General features: G+C 39.3%; 1 non-coding gene across 1 annotated transcript; it reads left to right on the top strand.

The window, feature by feature from the left end:
- Window positions 1–15,918: 15,918 nt before the first annotated feature.
- Window positions 15,919–16,025, top strand: LOC142169983 (small nucleolar RNA R71). The gene has a single exon (XR_012699602.1). It is a non-coding gene; the product is annotated as a small nucleolar RNA R71 (small nucleolar RNA).
- Window positions 16,026–22,651: the final 6,626 nt, after the last annotated feature.

Below are 22,651 nucleotides of genomic sequence, written 5' to 3'. Positions count from 1 at the left end.
CATTCGTTGAGCCTTCAAAAATAAAAGCACTTTATTAAGGGTATGCCCAAGAGAACCCTTCCATTCTAGCCTTGGTAATCACGGCATAGCCAACGTCACAGGCTTAGCATGAAAATCAAGAACATCTTGATATGGAGATAGCTAATCCATACCAAAAATTACATCAAAATCTATTATATTCAGTAACAAAAGATTAACCCTAGTCTCATAACCCCAATAGTAACCACCACAAGAGCGATATACATGATCCACCGTACTAGAGTCACCAAAGGTTGTAGATACATGCCCAGGAATATAAGAGAACCACAAGCATATCTGAGGCCACTACCTCGGAACTACCCGTGAAGGCATAACAACGAGCCTGACCGCCATCAATCCGACTTCCACATACTTGCTTCCTCCTCTAGGGTGACTTTTAGCTGCATTTCCTCCCCCTCTAGCTTCCTGAGCAAGGGATGGCGAAACTGGTGCAGAAACCACTAGCTGGAAATTACGGAGTTACACCCCTCAGAAGCCTGGGAAAATGCCTCCTGATGTGGCCAAACTCTCCACACTCACAACAGCCCCTAGCTGACTGAGGTTGCTAAATCGTAATCTACCCCTAATGACCAAAATATCCACTAAAATATCCTTGAATAAATGGAGCACGAAAGATGATTAAATTGGAGCGCTAAAGGATGATGGAGCCACTACCTCATTGGCTATATGTTTTGCAAAATGAGATGGTCTACCGCGATAGCCTCTACCAAACTAACCCCTACCTCCAGATGAGGTACCACTAAAGCTACCAATACAATGAGGTCTCTTATATCTCACTATAGCCTCTCTCCCCTGATTATGAATATGATCGATCCTTTGAGTCTGGGTTCATATGATATTTTATGACTTGTGTGAATTATCGGTTTTTGTTTTCAGGTGATTCGGGATTGATTTGGACGAAGGATTCTCCACCAGGAAGCTTTAAGTTGGAAGAGTTGACAAATTTGAGTTTTATATTTTTTACCTCGAAAATGAGTTTTGATGGTTCCGTTAGGTCCGGATAGTGATTTTTGAATTGGACATATGCTCGGATTTGCATTTGGATGTTTCTAGAAGGTTTCGGCACTATTTGACGAAAGTTAGAAATTTAAAAGTTTAGAATGTTCGTAAGTTTGACCATGAGTTGAATTTGATGATATCGGTTTGGATTGTTGTTCCGGGATTTGGAATAAGTTTGTTATGTGATTTGGAACTTGTGCATAAAATTTGAGATCATTCCGAGTTGATTTGATATGGTTTGGCATGCGTTTTGAAAGTTGAAAGTTCAAAAGTTCATTAAGTTTGATTTGAGGTGTGATTCATTGTTTTGATGTTTTTATGTGTGGTTTGAGGCCTCAAGCAAGTCCGTATTATATTTTGGAACTTCTTGGTATGTTCGGACGGGGTCTCGAGGGGCTCGGGTGAGTTTCGGACGTGTTTCGGACCATTTTCCCTTCATGTGTGGTTGCTAGTAACTGCCGGTACTGGTGTTGCGCACTTGTGGTTGGTTTTATGCAGGTGCGGTGGTCGCAAAAGCGAGTTCATTAACGCACCTACAAGGAAGGCTAGGCTGGGGAGAACATCGCAGATGCGGAGTGTGAAGCACACCTGTGGGAGCGAAGAAGCAGGAAATGTTGCGCAGGAGCGGAAGGACAGCTTGGTTGGGTTTTCCACAGAAGTGAGAAATCCTCGCACCTGCGATGTGGTAGAAGTGGAACTTAGTCCGTAGGGGCGAGAAGTCGAGCACTAAGAGAGTTTTCGCAAAAGCGTAGATTCTATCACAAAAGTGACGCTGCGGAAGCGGCTACTGGTTCGTAGATGCAAAAGTGCCTGGGCGATGTTTGGAGAGGATTTTCACCACATGGATTGGGGTAAGTATGTTTGACTCAGTTTTGATTATATTTCATGATTCCATCTTCGATTTTGTCATTTTATTGATGATTTCAAAAGAGAAATTGGGGGTTTTGTCTATACTTTCCTAAAATGAATATTTGAGATTTGAATAACGATTCGGAGTCGTATTTGAGTGAAATTAGTATGGTTGGACTGATATTAGAATGCGTTGTTGGAATTTGTGAGTTTTTTCAAGTTCTGAGGTGCGGGCCCAAGTTTTAATTTTTTGTTGACTTTTAGTTTTGATTAAAGATTCGACCTTTATCGTTCGTGTTGGTTTTCTTTAGCATTATTTGATGTTTTTGAGTTTCTTTTGGCTAGTTTCAAGCAGTTCAGGGATTGATTCACATTGGATGGCATTTCTATAGTATTGTTTGGCTTGCTCGGTATTTGTTTTGGCTTGTTTGAGGTAAGTATCCTATCTAAAGTTGGTTGAGGCACTAGTTGCCTGAGTTATTTGTGATAGCTATGTGCTATGGGTGCGCACATGTGTGGGGTCTGAACCCATGTGCGAGCACCGGGATATTTATACATGCTCGGGGTAGTGCTTAGGCTATGATATGCCTTGAATTGATTGTTAAGTTTTAAATTGTGATGTTTCTCATATTTGTAACATTGTTGTGAACTATTTGACCCATGTTTGAGGTTACATAGAGGCAAAATCCCTGAATAAACTTGTTAAATGTTATTTCGTGATGAAATTGTTGATTGAGATATGATAGCACCCTTTGCACATGCCTACACTTTAGCATGTCATTGTACCAGTCCAAGAGCATGAAAATTGATATTCATTCATCACATACATGGGTTCTTGAATATTTGCTTCTGTGTGATATGATTTGGACTGGATTTATATGACCACGCCGATCGGATTGTGTTGTTATGCATGTGACAATGCCGGGTGGATTGTGCCAGACGGATTGTGTTGTTATGCCTGTGACCACACCAGGTGGATTGTGACATTGAGTATGTGACCACGTCGGGCAGATTGTGATTATTAGCACGTGAGATGTCTGTGCAGATCCAGATACTGATATTATGTCACGTGAGTTGTCTGTGCAGCATGTGAGTTGTCCGTGCAGTTGATATTGAGCCTATGACCATGTTGGGAAGATTATTATATTGAGCATGTGACCATGTCGGGCCGATAGCATGTTGAATTATCCGCGCTTGCGTGTGGATATGGATGCATCCCCCTAGGGTCACCCTCTCATGTTTCTCTCTTGACGGTGTACACGCGAATTGTAAGAAACCGACGGGTTTCTGGTTGATGTGAGCTCTAAGAGAGCTGGTTATTGATATTTGTATCTATTTGCACGCCGCAACAGGCCTTATTGGCTTATTATTATTTGGATCGGGTTGCACGCCATAACGGGCTGATATTTGATTATTTGATTTCATTTTTACTTGCTCTTTGACTGTTTACCTAATTTAGTTTCATATCTTCTTTATATGTTGGATTGTTGACTGAGTAGAACACTTTAAAACAAAGAATTGTGAGCACCAAGGTGGTTTTTACCTGTGATTTCCTGATTTGATCATATATCTGTTCTATAATTGTTAAATTCATGAACTGTACAGGGATAGCGAGTATCATTTATAATTCTTGTTTCTTTTACCTCGCCGAGGTTAGTTATGACACTTATTGAGTTCATGGTCGCTTGTACTCATACTACACTTCTTCATCTTGTGTGAAGATCTTGGAGTCGGTGCTGCTGTGTATGGCGGGAGCTGGCATTAAAGATGTACATGTGTTCGAGTTATCGCTACCCCTTGTTCTTGGTAGTTCTATATTTGGATTCTGATTTTATACATTTCAAATAGATGTTGTATATTTTTTCTATCAGTTTTTGTAAATCTAAGTCTTAGTGGGTCGTGACTTATACTACCAGTCCTTAGGAGTTGTATAAAATTCAGTTATTTCACTTTTGACTCTTATCATTATCATTAAATTGTGTTTATGGTTACTAGGCTTACCCAGCGGGTTGGGTTAGATGCCCTCACAACTAGTTGGATTTTGGGTCATGACACTCGGTGAAAATTAGTCACAATCTCTGACTCTCCATTCATAGAAATCCTGATGCCATAAATGTAAGGCCCCGTAAAGTTTTGCCAAGGAATTTGAGATTTTGTGGTGCAGAGGTAGACTTACGTGTTTGAGGAACAAATGTTCATTTTCTCTTTACACCTCTAAACATGTATTAACTGTGTTCCTTAGTTAGTGAATTCATTATGCCACTTTCCTGACATTTGTAGGATAACCATGAGAGATCGCATCGTTCCATATGTTGCTGCAACACCTCCTTTTTCATAAAGGGTCCTTAATAGTCTCTCCGTCAAGACCAAATGCACCTTTGGTGGTTATAATAGCATCACGTCTGCTTCTCATGTTGTCCTATCTTTCATTAGCATCTGGGTACTTTTCAAGTCATAAAATCCATGGCGAACTCATTATGAACATCTGCAAACCTTCCATGATTATTTTATAGTGTCTCCCTAGGTTCCGTTATCCTTACACACTGGGCTTCTAGAATCATTGACTATGTCATTGTCATGTGCAGAGAGTTTACTATCCTTAATGTTCCACATCCCTGGGCGGATCGGAGATATTTGTCTTTCTCCACGGAGCATCATATTACCCATTAGAACCTTTCTAACCAATGATGTCATTACAATGGTTAACCATGTCAGCGCTATTGGTAGTAACCTTCATGTCTCTTAGGATATAACCTCCTGAAATGCCCTGCTCAGCACATTGATTAATTGTCAAACAATTTCAGCTCAATCTCGAACCCCGTTGTTCCTCCTTGTATTAAATCTACCAATCGAAGTAGGTTCAGCATGCCAAAGAAGAAGCATCATTCCATGATCGATCATATTGGGTAGGAACTCTATAGTCCTATCCATTCTAGCACATCATAGAATAATGGTTGAAGGTTGCTAAGGGTTTAATTTGGGTGTCCGACATAGAGATTTGGAGTTGAAGAAAGTGAACAGGTAATTCTCAAGATTTTCTCCATGAAGATATTATGTGAATTATCAATAAAGGTAAAGTAAGTGTAGCGCACATTGAGCCTTATGAAATCTTGAAGGAAATAAAATAGGCCAAGCTATGAGTATGATGTCCCCCATCGTTGTTCTCCATGCACCCGGTGTTTCATGTGTCTATATCTGAGAAGGTTGTTGGGAATCATTTTTTTATCATTCCGGTGGAAGCTATGGAAGGTAAAGTTAATGGGTAAATGGCTTATGAGAGATACCTAATTGCCATTCCTGTTGGATAAGTCCGAAAATTGAGATTTTCCTTCGTCAAAGTAAAGAAAGAATTCTCACTTGCATGTATAGCCAAATGGTCGTGGTTCAAAAGGGTACTTTCTATGTGGTATGCTTTAAATTTGTAGTTCATGTCTAGATACCACTTATGTTAATGTAATGCCCTTAATGTTGAGATCAGTGTTGTTGATATATACTGTGATGCTTTGTTGAGTTATGCATATGTTGAGATCAGTGTTGTTGATATATACTGTGATGCTTTGTTGAGTTATGCATATGTGTGAAAGGAGGAGATGAATTATGTTGGGTGTTTTGGGCGGGCTCTACTCCTCATTCGAGGATGAATGATCCTAAGCGAGGGAGGATGTAAGGCCCCGTAAAACTTCGCCAAGGAATTTGAGGTTTTGTGGTGCCAAGGTAGACTTATGTGTTTGAGGATTGTAAAGCTCACCGCGGTGCGGACTTTTTGGGTTGAAGAATGCACTGAGGAGTTGATGGAAATTTTTGGCAGAAGAAGGCAATTATGTAGTCTATTTCATGACTGCAGAATCATTTTGCGGGCCGCATAATCATCGCGGAGTTGAGCTGGGAGTTTGTTGAATTTTGAAGGTCATTTTCCAGTCCATTCTGTGATCGCAAATCTATTTTGCATTCCACACTTTCCGTCGCAGATTTGGCATGAAGTATTTCGTTGGGTCATTCTGCGGTCCACTCTGCAACTGCATAAGTGGTCTGCGGACTGCAGACCTGTCGTAGACCAGTCCAGACTAGCCTAGTTCTTGGCATCATTTTTGCGGCCCATTTTGCGGGCCACATATCTATTATGTGGTCAATTCTGCGACCGCAGACCTGAGTTTGGAGGGTCCATTTTCCTCTTTTATAACCCAACCCCATTTCTTATAAAACGACTTTGGGGTTATTTTGGCAGGGTAAAACACATATTTTAGAGAGATGGGAGTGCTTTAGAAAGGGAGAAAGAAGCCCCAAGTGCATTGATCATCAATACCTGCCCTAATCTTGAAGGTTCAAGGGAATCATTTACTAGACCACCATCTATCCGGGTAAGTTCCTGTCCTATACCACCCATGCAAGTTATTTTAGGGTCTAAGTATATTGTGGGATTGGAATTAGGCCATGCATGTGCCAATAGCTTGTAGTATGTGGGGTTAATGAACTATTTTGAGTAGTCTCTTGTTGAAATTGGTTGAGGGAGGAAGGGATTACCATTGTAGAGCTTTATAGTCTATTTTTCATACTAGGTGTTTGACAAAATTCCTAAGAGAGTTACACCATGAGAATCCTTCTAATTATTATCCGTTTTTCGCTATCTTCCTATAGATTGTTATTGCTAGAAGTGTTGGGACGTTGTAGAAACTTAAGGAAAGCTCCAACAAGGTATGTTGGCTAAACTCCTCTTTTAGAATTAAACCCCCCAATGGCCCTGTAAGTCCCGTGTTGCTCATTATAAATTGATTATTCCGAATAAGCCTTGTGTCAAAAAATATATGCGTTCAATTTGTATTCCAAACATTCTTGTTATGTTGAGTTACTATTTGAGAAGGTGATTAAACATGGGTTGCATGTTAATATGTTATTATTTGAAAACGTGATTCTAATGAAAACTAGCATGTCGGATTGTGTAAGAAGTCACATGTGCCTAAGACTCTTAATTTGGTTAGTTGCTCAAATGTGTATTTAAAGTCTTGAGTAGAAATGCCTTGTTGTTGATAATCTATAAGGATGCTTGAAAGTGAAAGAAGTGGGTTGGATATATAAAGTGTGGCCAACGTGCCAAGAATGAAAGTTATACTTGTGGCCAATAGTGCCGAGGAAATGAAATGATGTGAGAAAGGTTATGACATAGGCCTTGATTCAACTGATCCAAACTTTATGACATAGGCCTTGATTCAACTGATCCAAACTGACTTCGAAAATAGATTTTCCTAAAAGCTTATGTACCCAAGTTATGCCCAAATGTGGTTGTTTTAACTAATGCTATGCTTTGAAAGTATTTCCAATGTGTTTTGAGCTTTTATATCTTCATGAGTTGAAATTGTGTATTTCCTTTTTGGGGAAAAGTATTTCAAGAATAACTTATGTGTTACTCACCTATGATTTTAACTCGTGCTTCGATTGCCAATCATTTTACTCAATTTCTTTAAAAGAAATCCATTGTGTTTAAAGTCCTCGCTACTAATAAACCAAATGTTGTGATTTTCGAAATATTCTATTTGTTGATATTTATGTTAATGATCCATGAAAGTAATGAAATGAAAATGTGGAATATGAAATACGGCCAACGTGCCATGAATGAAGAATCATAAGTATGGCCAAGAGAGCCAAGGAAATAACGATGTTGTGAATGGTTGAAAGTACTAATGAAGGTATTTATAGTGTGAAAAATAATGAGGTGATTATGACATATTTTTGTACTTTTGTTTCCCCTGTGTGCAAAAAAAAAATGTTTTTGGGAGTATCATTAGCAAACCGAGAAAGGGTGGGTCGTAAGGCCCACACCCAAAACTACACGTGTCGGTGTAGGAGTGGATTGTGATTATTCCCCTTATTTGGGAAGAGATTGAAATATTGATGTGATTGTGATTATTCCCCTTAATTGGGATGAGAATTTTGATAGCCCTGGATTTAATATCGACTCACACGGCATATGTGGGGAGACGACCTAGCCAGTCGGGTGGTGAACGGACGCCATGGTGCGCACATGGTGGTACTACTCTTGGTAGCACACTTTTTTCGCATCACATGTCAAACCATATTGTTCGTGGGGAGATGGCCTAGCCGATCGTGCGTGATCGGACTCCGTGCTAAAAACACGGTGGTATATCGGTGCTAATGATCTCCCAACCAAAAATATATATTATTTTCGTATTTTGAAAATTGTTATGTTTTAACTGGGCATTTGGATATTGTTGATTGTGACTTGCTGTTTCTATGGTTTTCCCTTTTCTTATATTGGTATTCTATTTTGAAAGGGGACATTTAGCTTTACATACTAGTATTATTCCATATGTACTAACGTCCCTTTTGACGGGGGCGCTTCATCTTCAATGGATGTAGGTGGTTCGTCAGCGGGCAGTTTTGATCCTCGTTAGCAGTTACTCTCTATTCAGCAGATTTTGATGAGCCCTACTCTGTTTCGGGCTTCATGTTTTGAGGTATAGCCAGACTACGTTGTACTTTATGTTTTGACGGGGGCGCTTCATGATCCGACTACGTTGTACTTTATGTTTCGAGGTATAGCCGGGGCCTTGTCGCCGGCATTTCCTTCTTCTCTTCTATTGTACTTAGAGGCACTGTAGACAGGTTGTGGGTGGTGTATGATGTTGAAAATTAAACTAGTAAGCGTTGGTATTTGGGCAAACATGTTTTTCATCATATCTATATACTTGTAATATTTTGGAAATCATATATGAATATCCTTTAGTAATGGAAAAAAATGTGGAACACTTGACTCTTCTCATGTCTATTACTTGTACTGATTCTTATATTGTTAATGGGCAAGGTTGGGTAGAAGGAATCTAGCAGGCTTGCTTAACCGGTGTATCTCAGTTAAGCACCGGTCGCACTCCCCGAGGTTGGGGCGTGACAATAAATCAAATCCTTAATAACCGCCTTACCTTCTCTGCCTCAGTGGGGATCAAGAAAGATCCATGAAGAGACAGCTCTATGAATCTCGCCACATACTCAGTCACAATCATATGATCTTGTTGAAGATGCTCAAACTTGCCTCTCAACATATCCCTCTTGGTGTGGGATGTACCTCTCAAGAAACTACTGTGAGAACTGAGTCCAAGTAAGAGGAGATTAATCTTCTAGTCTACCCAGCTCATAAGTTTGCCACCATCTCCTGGTAGCCCCTCTCAATTGAAATATCATGAAGTCCACTCCATTGGACTCTACTAAACTCAAGTTGCATAGCATCCGATGACATCTATCTAGAATTTCCTGGGAATCCTATGAAGCGTCACCATCAAAGTGTAGAGGATACAACCTCTGGAACCTCTCCATCATCTTTTGCTTAACAGAAGACATAGCAGGTACAACCTTTGGTATAGCTGTTGCAACAGGCTGGGCTCTGCCCATAGGTAGTGCACCTAGGGACTAATAAATGGCAACGACGTGCCCTAGATCTTGAACGGTAGGTCTGTGCTCCCCTTCTAGCCTGAGATGTGGATGGGGCCATTGGAACCACCCCAGCCTGAGTCAATGCATTATTAAAGTTTACCATCTTAGCCATAGCATCCTGAAATATTGGTACATGAACAAAATCGGTTGGGTGGTGAGCTAAAATTGTAGCCTCAACCTGATCATCTACCTGATCTGCGGGTGTTGCTCCCTATTTTGCACTTGTCAAAATAAGATTCAACTTGTGGTTTCTCTGTTATTATTGAAAGAGAGTCGCCACCTAATATTTAAAGGTATACCAGGGTACCTATTTGATTACTAAAGGTCATATTTTTTATTAGTCTGCTAACCGGTGAGATTATGGGTAAGGGCTCTTGTTCTTCTAAGGGGAAGGTGTTAGGCACCCCTTAAAATCTACCTGAGGTAGCTCCATAGGACTTAGACTAGATTTAGGACTAAATGTTTGTATTATGCTTAACTAGTGTTTAAAGAGTATGTCTTACAATATATTAGGGCATAATACCTATAAAGGAAGAGAGTAGTTTGAAAAGATATGGGTATATAGAAGAATTTTAGAAAAACAATGTTAGTATATGTATGCTTGAAAAGAGCTTTAAAAATGCGATGTTTGTATGAAAACGTGTAAAAGAGAAGCTAAGTTAAAACACTTTGTTTCCTAAAGCATGGAAGTTCATATTACTCTAATGAGGTGAAGGTGTTATGGAAATAAGCCTAAGATATACCTTGGTTTCTAAATATTGGGCTTGAAGGCATCGTTTGAAAATCCTTATTTTGGGCGGCAGCACTTTGATCTTAGAAAGGAGTTGATTTCCTTTTAGAAAGTTAAACTCGCGATTCAATTCGGGTTTTTCTTTTTGAAAGAGGGACTGCCACCTTTTGTTAGGCTTTTGGACTTCAAAATCTAAAGAAGAGTTAGCAAAGCATAGTGGATTAATAATACAACAGCTCGTGATTAGCGGATGTAGAATCAATTACTAACTAATGCTTCTTTTATGCTAGGTTCTTTGAGACTTGCCTACGTTATTTTATATGACTTAAGACATAGGTAAATGTCACGCCCCGAACCTAGGGGGCGAGACCGGCACCTGATGCCTCACCTATCATTGCATACCAACTTGCGACTAAGGGACTCTAAACATATAATGTCATACTTTGGCCGTGGCCACATTGCAAGACAAATTGGGAATCAAAATATAAAACTAAACGGAAGCTAACGCTGACTAAACTCAATATAAAGCTGGGCCGACAAGGCCGTCATAACTACTATAGCTGACAAACCAACAAAATATACATGCAAGGCCTACAAGCCCAACATACTGCACTAACTGACAGGATATGTCTACAAGCCTCTACTGATGGATGTACTGTAATCGCAACAGGGAGCCGACCTACCCATAACCTATATACATATATACACACGATGTACACAAAACTCTAGACCGGAAACTCCGAAGGACATGGAGCTTACCGATAAAGCTAAACTCGGCAACACCTACTGAGTAGGTCTACCCGTCTGTCTGTCTGAACCTGCATGCATGAAATGCAGCATCCCCAGAAAAAGGGACGTCAGTACGAAACAACGTACTGAGTATACAAGGAAATAAAATAACTGAAAGATGAAATTGAACAAATAATATAATAACTGAAAGTAACTGGGAGTCAAAGATGATCTGGAGATATACGTACCTGCTAATACCGACTCAACTCTCTCAATATAGTAAATTAAATTAGATGTCCTGCCCTATAAGGCTCAGAACGTGTAACTGCTCCACTGTAGTAGGCTCGATCGTAGGCGCTCGGCCATACTAGGCTTTGTACCTCAGCCATGCTAGGCTCGCTCATAGGCGCTCGGCCACAGTAGGCTCGGTATATAACTTACCATCTGATCAGAGGTTGCCGAATAGGGGCCTGCCCACAGATTATAGCTCGATAGTGGGGAAAATACTGTAATACTGTATATATATATATAGACCCTTCGCTCTCTTGACTGGAAGAAGACAATACTCAATTGAATATGAAGTCCCGATAAGGGAAAATACTGTAACTTATGAGACTAGGATAATGTATATAAATTCGGGAGTATGAACTTCTCTTTATGCCTCGTTATCAAATGCATGTAGTTACGAGATCATGCCAAAATGAAGGAAGGGCTTAACCTTAACATACCTCGAGTAGGGAAAAATCCGTATGTTATTCTTGGGAAAGATTGAACCGTACTCCCTTAGAATCGCAAAATCTCGTTGCTATTACGCAGTATAATTTCGTATGAAATTTTTGCTTAAGATCGTTACCTTGCTGAATTTTTAATCCATCTCTCTTAATGAATTTGATCACAATATTGTATAACTTTTCTTGCTGAAGCTATTCGTCACTTTTAGGATGTAAATGTCTTCATTTTTGTGAATTAAAGAAGTCTTTTGATAACATTCTTTATCCCAAAGAGATAAGGTGCTCATCTCTTGAAGTATTGCCACCTTGCAAGGTGATTCAAGAGTCACTTAATGGATTCCATGTGGCTGCCACGTTGGGGAGTTAATTCTTATCCCATAATTATCCACTTAATTCCTTAATCAATTTGTTAATCCCCCATTACTCGGCTGAGCGCCGGTCGCGCTCCTCGGTTTTGGGGAGTGACAAACTTGGTATCAGAGCCTAAGGTTTTAAAGTATCCTAGGATGTCTGTAGTACCTTGTATGGAACTAGTCCATAAATACCGGGTACTATAGCTCGGAACGTATTTTTTCCCAAATCGACAATCTTCAACGATACTCATTTTCTTTGATTCGTTTACCCTTTAACCTTCACGGCATTTTACTTATCGCCTATTATAAATAGCATAAATGCTTATAATCTCAAGATAATCTCATCCCCGAGTCTACGTCGATTAACTGAAGACGAAACTTTAACGTACAAAAATGCGAGATGTAACAGTTAAGCATTCAATCCAATATATAATTGTTGTATACATATGAGATAAAATAACAGAAACACAATAAAGAACAACGACATATTAGAGCTATAGAATAGCGAAAGCAGTAAATAAAGGCGTAAAGGGAAAGAAAGGACTCTGGTTTTTGGGCTTCCAAGAGGCAGGCCCAGCGGTAACAGGGAAGACAGCTGACTCTGGACTCCCAATATATAGCGAGGCTGGACTTAGGCTTGAGTTCTTTTAGAAACTCAGCAGGTCCAACACATTGTACATGTTTAAAAGAAAATAGAAAGTCATTAGAAAGATAATATTATATATATGAGCATACATGGGTACTTGCAAGCAAAACAAGCGAAAGATAACTAACAGTACTTAAGCATTAAGAAGGCCATACTAGTGTGGTGGTTGTATATAGCAAATGAACCACATTGAACACCTTTCGTTGTCATTAAACACTAAACCCAAATATATTAACAAGTCTCAATGAATTAAGGCTTAAGGAGAGAATTTCACTCAAGATCGATGCCCCCTTTAAATCCCCTATCACTTCAAAGTTCCCAAGGGTCTCAAGGCCCAAGGCAATGCTTGTGCCCGGGAGGGCAGCGCAACCTAGAGTTAAACTCTATTACTAAATACCCCTAACCACTAACGATTCATTTTTCTCTATAGGTTTAAGTGCCAACGAGTCTCTTTCAATGTAAACCAACTACTGTAACATTCCCTACCACAAAAGCATGACTTTTCTTAACGTAACAACATAGAAACAGTTTTATTTCTGATAACTATACTTCCAGTTATAAGTGAATGATTAACATACTAAACAGACATGAATATTAAGCTTCCAAACACACACAGAGGCGGGAACATCATACTAATTTTGCTAAAGAACCAAACAACTGGAATCAGACATCTAAAAGATAGATAAATAGCACATAGTTTAGAGCAGCTAAAGCTTAGGGTATAGATGCTTCTGCCCTAATAGTCTAATCATTGATTGATTTAACATCAAAGCTTGTCATTAGCGCAAACATAGGTTAACAATGCTATTTGGAACCGTTTGAAAACATCAGCCAAGATTCAGACAAACAGTCAAAATCAAGAACCTCTACAGGTATTATTAGGGATACCAGAAAATAATCAGAACTTATTACATGGCTAGCGGTTTGCAGATTAAAAGATGGAATTCATTAAGAGTGCTTAACAGGATCACTAACTATCAGTTCATTTTGGAGCTGAAGGTAGAACCATATCTTTATATGAGTATAATGAAATAGGCAAGTTATTGTGCTTAAGCAGTAAAAACAAGGGGTTTCTCCAAGAGCAGATTCAATTCTGATTAACAGGGAAAGAGAGAACTGAGTGCAGTTTCAATACAGCATAAAAAAGTATGAAGCCATGAGGGATAAACAAATATTTATGCAAAAAACATTCATTCAACCACACATATATAGATTTCAACCAAAGTTATGATCTCACAAGAAAATCAGGTTGTCAGTGTCACTAAAGGTTCAAGGACAGGGGAGATATCACACTAAGCAGACTTAACTCAATTGTACAGACTAAAATTAATATCTAGATATGATGGAGTTGTATTCAACTTGTAAAACAGTTACCATTTAACTATAGCAGACATAACTATGATCTAATTCGTGAGAGATGGGCTGATCATAACAAAACATGTGCAAAATGATTGTTGATGTTCACAGAAGTTCATTCTAATAAGATTGTTTCATACTTAGAGACACAACTAACAGTTAGACATGGATATAAAGCTTTCATAGTGATGACTCAAAGAATGCTTAAAGGTTAACAAGAACTTATGTAAAGAAAAGAAGCATTTCAACACTTAAACTTCACATATTTTAGTTAAGTGATGAAGAATTAAACTGTGAGATTTCATGTTTGTTCTAGTTAGGATTATCAAACACAGCCTTACCAACAAAATACAAAAACAGTATGGTAGGAATAAAGATCATAGCAGAATCACTAAAAGTAAACCTGAAGCTTATGCAAATATAAAAAGTCATTAAAGCATATTAAGTAGCTTAATCACATAGGCTGTTTGATACAGAATAAAAACCATCGAGGTCACATAATAACTAAGTCAATACTGATTAAATATACTCAAAAGCATAGCAGGTGACCATAGGTTAACAACACATCATTATAAACTAGAAGTAACATCTATATACTGATGACAGATATTATAAACGAACACAACTAATAAATGACAGCAGCATGTTCATGATATTCAAATAAAGGCAATCAAAAGAGAAAAGGTAGAAGTGTACAGACCTTTTTTAGGGCAGCAGACCAAACAGGGTTTCTAACTTAGCCGTATGAAAACCAAAATTTCAAGCTCTTGAGCAGTGAAAAAACTCGAAAACAAAAAGAATATAGAACAATCAGAAAAGAAACCTAGCCTCTTAATTCGTATGAGATTTGTTAGACTATTGTTAGGTCTGGTAGGTATTGTTTGGATTTCCACACTTTTATGGGAGTTTATTTTGCAATATCGCACTGCAATGCTCGGTGAGCTTCACCACTGAGGTATCTTCTATCTTCCTCTTCTTTGTTAGTTTGGCATAAGAAGGCATTTGTGAGAGCACTTCTGTGAATGGAAAATTTACATGAACCTGTTTCAGCATATCCAGATATCTCGCAAACTGCTTGTCCAACTTTTCTCTACTTTGCTTTTGAGGGAAAGGTAAAGCAGATATATGTTTGCTCTACTCGGGTTCTTCCCTTGTTGATTTTTCTTCCTTCTTCTTCTTCTCAGTTTTTATCGGGCCTTTCTTCTTTTTATCAACAACATTCTTCAGCTACTCCCCACTTTCTTTTTCAAGTATCACATCATCTTGGATCGGGGTGGGATCTTTCAACACTTGACCACTTCTCAGTGTTACATCATTCACTATTTCTTTTGGATTCTTTTTCAGTATAAGCGGGGAGAGTGCCCGGAAGCCTCTCAAATAATACTGTTGCAATCTATCCCACTTCTCTCTCCAGGTTTTGCAAACCAGTGCCCAATTGCTTCTCTATAAGCGTCCAGCCTTTCATCTGTCTTGATAATGAAGGCCTTTATTAGATCTTCTAGACTAGGCTGACTGGGCTGTTGAAGCTGAAATTGCTGTCTATGCTGATTTTGGTATGCTGGAGCTCTTTGTCCTTGGGGTCTAGAGTTATTTTGTTGCCATTCATTTGCGGTACCTCCAAGTGAACTCCATGAAAAATAGGGGTGCCTTTGACCCATTGCATTAAAGTTGTAATTTCCCACAGCATTCACTTTCTCAATTGAGGCTTGACACTCATGAGTAGGGTATCCTCTTCCACATATATCACAAGCTGCATGCGGCTCATTTTGTATCGAGGCTAAGGTAAACTTTCGTATTTCTTTAGCCATAGAATCAAGTTGTACCTGCAGAGCTGTATTAGCATCAACCTGGTGAACACCAGTTGATCTTCTTCTTTCAGCACTCTCAGAGGGCCACTGATTTTCATCTTCAGATAACTAATCGTGAATTGTTACTATCTCCTCTTGAGTCTTCTTCATCAATGATCCTCTAGCAGCATTGCTCAACGTTCTACATGAGGCTGGTGTCAATCCATCCCAAAAGTCCTGGAGTTGCATCCAGAGCTTAATTCTACTATGTTGACACTTTCGAACAATCTCCTTAAACCTATCCCATGCTTCAAAAATAGTTTTAGTATCTTTCTGGCAGAAGTTATCGATTTCCCTTCTAAACTTGCCCGTTTTAGCTGAGGAGAAATATTTATCAAAGAATTTCCTGGTCATCTCCTCCCAAGATCTAATTGATCCCGCGGGCAAGCTTCAAAGCCACTGTTTTGCATCATCGTTAAGAGAAAAGGGGAATCTCCTTAAATACACTACATCTTGTGACACACCATTGTATTGAAAGGTGTTCATAATCTCCACAAAGTCCATTAGATGTGTATTTGGATCTTCGTTTGGCTTCCCTCTAAAGACAGTAGTTCTGAAGGGTTTAAAGCAACCCTTGCTTCAAATCAAAATTGTTAGCTACAATTGGAGGTGGTCTAACACTTGATAAACCTTGATTGTTGACTGGTCTAGCATAATCTCCAAGTGGTCTCCTAGTCATGGGAGCTATATTTCCGAACTGGTCTACCCCAAGGGTTGATTCTGAGTAATTCTACGACCCCTCTCTTTCTTTATAGATAATCTGTGCATCTCTAATAGCTGTTTCCTCAGCATCCCGTGCAGCCTGTTTTCTTCGTTGGGATGCTTCTCTCGCACCCAAATCTACATTATCTTCACCGTTTCAAGCCATAGGTTCTTTGGTTGAGGATTCCCCAACCTTCTCTGATGTGTCGATTAGATTTCTTTCCTTCCTCAGCTGTCGCAATTGTTTTTCTATCTCTGGCTCGTATGGTAGCACTTCTTTAGCAGAAGCTCGAGTCATGCACCAATCTAAACATATAGCATGCGCACAGTCAAAGAACACCCAACTTAAAAAGGGAGAAATAAAATAAAATAAAATAAAAAAGAAATATTCCTGAATTAGCACTACAAACTATTTCAAACACTATTGATTGCCAATTCCCGGCAACGGCGCCAAAATTTGACTAGCTTGAAACACACACTTAAATTATGCTCGCTAGTCAAAGATAGTATAGTATAAATATTGTATCCATAGGGATTGGAGTAAAATATTATTTTCGTAGTTTCTAGCTTGATTTTTATCCAGGAGAATCAACAATCGAGATTTATATGATTAATAACTAAAATTAACTAAGAATCTAAAGCTATTGACTAATGACTATTGAAACAAGGAATAAGCAAAAGAGGTTATCATTGGGAGAAGATAGGGTTTTGATAGGATAGGTGCAAGATAATTATTCGGGATCTAACTCTAGATAATTCAATTATAATGTTCAAGTGAGTCTCTCGAATTCACTCAATAATTAGTTCAAACATTTTGTAGAAACCTCTCTCTCGAATAAGTCTTAACCTAACAAGATGAACCAATTTAAGCCCTGTGAAGATATGCAAGAATTCGTAACAGATTGGTCTTTAGGAGAACCTCTTTCGATTATCCTCCTAACCAGGTTTAATCAATAATTAAACTAGCCTTTTTTGATTACTTAGAAGAATCTATGAACTCAATCAATAATATAATGCAAAGATATCACAAGTGATGCCTCTCTCGATTACATGAACAAGTGAATATAGATGCAATAATTAAATTATCCAAAAACGATTCAATACATAAAACTAGAGTTATAATCCAAAAACAATTATCAAGAAACTAAATCCATCAAACCCTAAACAAAACTACTCCATATATATGGAGTAATTCATCAAAAATAAAGTTAAAGTATAGGAAAACGTAAATTCAATCCAAACTCATGTCTTGAGTGAGGAAGAAATGATGAAATCCTTGTGCTCGTGTTCTTTCAACTCCTCCTTAGCCTTCTTAGGTCGAATATGTGTCCAAAAGTTCAGAAAATAACATTTTTCCATGTATTTATACCAAGTAGGGTCGGGCCCAGATGAAATCACCCTCTCTTAGCCGAAATAGGATTTTCACTCTGTAAAACATGCACAGGCGCGCCGCATGGGGTGACGCACCATGCGGGGCATTAGTGGGGAAATCCAGAAAGTTGGTGCTGACAGGCAGTAGAGAAATAGGCAGTCGCGGCGCTACACGCGCCGCGGCAGTGGACATTTCTCAGAGTATGGATTTTTCGTGTGTTTTGACGGCCAGACTTGATCCCCAAACCCCAAACACCATCCTGGCTTAATCCCTTGGGCTTTTACTCAGACTTCAAAGCTCCAAATAGCTCGAATTCATTCCATAACATCTACATAGCTCGGAATCACTCCTATAAGTCATAAAACACACAATAAGTGCAAAACACTATCAATTAAAGCTCAAGACAAGTAAAGTGCAGTGAATTAGAGTGCAATAAAAGACTAAAGAACATAATTATAGCTTACCATTAGGTAGTCACAAGCAGAATCTCATGGTAGATTTGTAAAGCAGCCATTGTGTCCTCCAGCCAAGCTATGCCCTCTCAGCTTGGTCGGGCTAGCTCGTCTTCCTCGTTGATCCAGACATAATATTCTGAAGTGCACCACGAGTTCTGACCCATCGTCATTGTGACCAGATCGTTCTACTCTTCTTGAAGCCTTCTTATCCTTAGTATTAGAATCTGTCTGTTGTACTCATCCTCATATAGCAGTGTCTTCATCCATAGAGGTACATCCTAGATCATCCCGAACTGTCTGAGAACCCGCAAGGGTGAGTATGGTTGGATGCTCTCAAGTCCTATCAGCTCAATAAAGTATTTCTAAGGAGTCCTTAAGATTTCCCTCCAGCCTAACCATGACAGCTTCCAATTGACCCATTATCCACTTAGATTGGTCAGCATTTCTCTCCACTCTTCTTGTCCATGTGGGGAGACACAATGTCTCATCCTCTCGTTGTGGCTGCGGACCATATTGCTGACGCCCACAAAGTAGTAAATGGTGGCCTCTCGCTAGAAGAAATGTTCTGTGGCCCAGATCTAAAGCAGTAAGTTACAACCCTTAAAGAAATCATACCCTCGTGCACATGCAGACAAAGCCCTTAGAATCTCAGCTAGCACCATCGGTACCAGAATACCTTGGAGGTTGCCACGGAAGGTCGCACCGGTAACAAGTTGATGTTGATCCAACCTCTTCTCTGCGGGAAGACCACCAATCCCAACAGTGCCAATGGGAAAGAGATCATCCTGAGACTCTCCCACATTGCTTAATCACACTGAAATTGCCCTGAATACCACTCATAACTTTAACGATGTCCGAACCTATCGAACAACTGATTTAGGCTCACCCATCCGTCCTCGATATTCCTCAAACTTTGACTGTTAGCTAGACCCAGAGCATCTAGGAACCTGTAATCGGGCATAGTGATTGGTAGTATTGGTCTCCTCCCTATAAATGGCAGCTCCGTGAAACTAGTAACTTCTTCCAATGTTGGTACTAACTCACAATCAGCAAACTTGAAAACCACCTTAGTCGGATCCCAGAACTCTATCAGCAGGAGAGTGAGCACCATATCTACTCGAATGTTTAGCAAAGCGGTCAGTTCCCCCAGGTGTGTCCGAATCTCATCTTTGTGTTCTCGGCGGATATTCTTCCACCACTATTTCAACTTGTGTGGCACTCCTATCACCATATTGATCCCGGGGATGTTTTGGTTGATTTTCATTTCTGAAGTGGGTAAAGAAAGGTTTTGGTAAGTGTTTTCGCCAGATCTTTAGGTGTCTCGTCAGGTTTGTTCGTCTTTCCACAGAAGTCATGTTGTTGGGTGCATAACCCATTGACATTAGGGTGGCTTTCCTAATTATATGTCGATGCCAAGGACCAACTCACCTAAGGTTTATGCAATATGACCTATTTTTGCTAGAGTAGAGTGTTTCCTACTTTTTAATTCGACTGAAGACTGTGAGAAGTTATGTCAGTTGACCTGACAAAGCCATTCTTTGAAACTAAAGAGTTTTGAAAAGAAGGTTCGGAGGGGTGTAAAAGACAACCCTCGCGTGCCATCATGTGTAATAGTGTACGGCCAAGACTCGATAGGAAGAAGTGTGATGACAATATATATAAAGCGGTAACAAATAAGGGTGTAACAATAATAAGCATGATAATAAGAAAGCATAAAGAGCAAATAAAGCAGGTAAGCATGTAATTGTACATTTAAATGCAGTTAAACACTACAAGAAAATAAGTCTTTAGCGAGGGGCAATTCTGGTCGTTAAAGGTTGATGACGAACGGAAAAAATCCGATCGTCACCGGTCATTAAAAGATCCTACGTTAAAGGTAACGGCCGCTTTACAATCCGGTCGTTAAAGGTTCTTTAGCGACGGCATAATTTTCGGTCGTTATACATGCTTTTTAGCGACAGGATTTTTTCCTCGCCAATTTATTATCCGGTCGTTAAAAGTCTTTAATGACAACATCCAATTAAGTCAATTCAAGTACTTTTAGCAATCGATATTCCCTTGGTTAACTGTATAATAACTTTTAACATCCAAAATTTTCTTCGTTAATGGTCATTTATCTGTTTGAGAAACCTGTCGTTAAAGAGTTTTAATGACCACATTTTTCTTTGCTAATATGAAAATATAATAAATATAAATACGAAAATTTAAATTATATGAATAGTAATAATTATTTATATGCTTTCATACACGATCAACAACATTGGAAAATAAACCAAATACTTAATATCTTGTTAATACAAGGAACTAAAGTATCATGTTTACCAAAAATCAATTCAAATTGTAAGACAACATTTTTAAAAATTCCTAAAAAGAGAAAAAATTAAATTATAGCATATATATGTATATAAGATAGTGTCTTTAAACCATCCCTGACAAACCAAAAACCTTTTGTACTTCAACTTGCTCTCCACTTTCTTCAGGGATAGGTTCTTTGGACTTTAAATTTTTTATCTATTAAAATAACAAATTTATTCCGGTTTAGTAACAAAAAATAAACAACTAAAGAAGAAAGATTAGATACATTAAAGGCTACACTAGTGTCTATGATCGCCATTCTTTAGAACACTCACATCAAACTCTTTTCTTGATAATTTACACCTTTGTGAATCAATTGATGGCTCTGTATGTTCTGCTCATATAACTGGAAGGACCATATTGAAGACTGTAAAAACCATAGCTTTGGTTGCAGTGATTGTGATATCTGTTTCCATAGCAGCCGTGGCAACGTGTTTTTTTGTGACAAGGAAGCAAAGATATGAATTTGAGAAATCCCAGGGCATGCCAGCCTCTATAACGACCCGGCCGGTCGTTTTGAGAGTATTATCCCCGAACCCCTAATTATTTCTTCCTCTATTTCATTTTTTGGGTTTTGTGACTTGCCGAGAAGTTTTGTTTTTGGGTTCGTAGTGAAATGGGACACATAGTCCTTGAAATGGAAGTTTTAGTCGTAAGAATTGACCATAATTTGAATTGTATGAAGACGATTCCAAAATGGAGTTTTGATGGTTCCAATAGCTCTGTAAAGTAATTTTGGTCTTAGGAGCATGTTCAGATGTCGAATTCGAGGTTTGTAGGTCATTTTAGCATCAATTGGTAAAAGTTGGAAATGGGATGATTTTTGGGAAGTTTGACCGGGAGTGGACTTTTTGATATCAGGGTCAGATTCCGATTCTGGTTATTGGAGTAGGTCCGTAATGTTAATTATGACTTGTGTGCAAAATTTGACGTCAGTCGGACTTGATTTGATAGGTTTCAGCATCAGATGTAGAAGTTTGAAATTGTAAAGTTCATTAGGCTTGAATCGATGTGTGATTTGTGTTTTTAGCATTGTTTGGTGTGATATAAAGGCTCAACTAAGTTCGTATGATGTTTTAGAAATGGTTGGTATATTTGGTTGAAGTCCCGGGGGCCTCGGGTGAGTTTCGAATGGTTAACGGATCATTTTTGGACTTAGAAGATTTTCTAGTGCTGGGCTGGTTCTGGTGTAATCGTACCTGCGCAAGGTTGACCGCAGGTGCAAGCCCGCAGAAGCGAGCAATGGGATGCAAGTGCGGGGCTAGGGGAATTGGCCAATGGTCGCAGATGTGGTGTGAAGGGCGTAGGAGCGGAGTCGCTTTTGCGAAAGATTGGGCACAGAAGCGGACAAGTGTGGGAAGGTCTGTCCGCAGAAGCGGACGTGTTTGCACAGATGCGCACCCGCAGAAGCGGGATTTTGGACCGCAGAAGTGAAATAGGTGCCAAGAGTTGTTTTCGCAGAAGCAGATCACGGGCCGCAAAAGCGTGTCCGCAGGTGCGGAACCTGGAGCGCATGTACGGGCCCTGAGGGAGTTAAGTGATTTTCGTAGAAGCGGAGAAATTTACCGCAAAAGCGGTTCCGCAGGTGCGGATAGTTGGCCGCAGGTATGAAAAGCATGGGCAATGTTTAAAACCGAAGGGCTTCGTGATTTTTGTCATTTTGGACTCTGCAAACTCGGTCTAGGGCGATGTTTTAGAGCATTTACGAGGGATTTCTTAAGGTGAGTCCCTTGTGAACATTTTTATTCAATAATCTTGTTTCCCCATTAATTTTTCCACCTAATTAGTGTGTATTTAAGGTGGAAATTGGGAGTTTGAGGTTAGGGATTTGGAGAGTTGATTTGAGGAATTGAGTGGCGATCTGGTGACAGAATTTGGTAAAAATGGTATGGTTGAACTCGTGGTCGAATGTGTTTTTGTGATTTTTGACTTTTACTCGATTCCGAAACGTGGGCCCGAGTCGACTTTTTGGGTTGAATTTTTTATTCTTTGCTAAAGTCGTAAATTTATTATTTAAATTAGTTTCTCGTAGTTGTATTCATGATATG

This window comes from Nicotiana tabacum, chromosome 15 (assembly GCF_000715075.1).
Source record: "Nicotiana tabacum cultivar K326 chromosome 15, ASM71507v2, whole genome shotgun sequence".
Lineage (NCBI taxonomy): Eukaryota > Viridiplantae > Streptophyta > Magnoliopsida > Solanales > Solanaceae > Nicotiana > Nicotiana tabacum.
The sequence above is the reverse complement of the archived record's forward strand: the minus strand, read 5'-3'. Positions and strand labels throughout refer to the sequence as shown.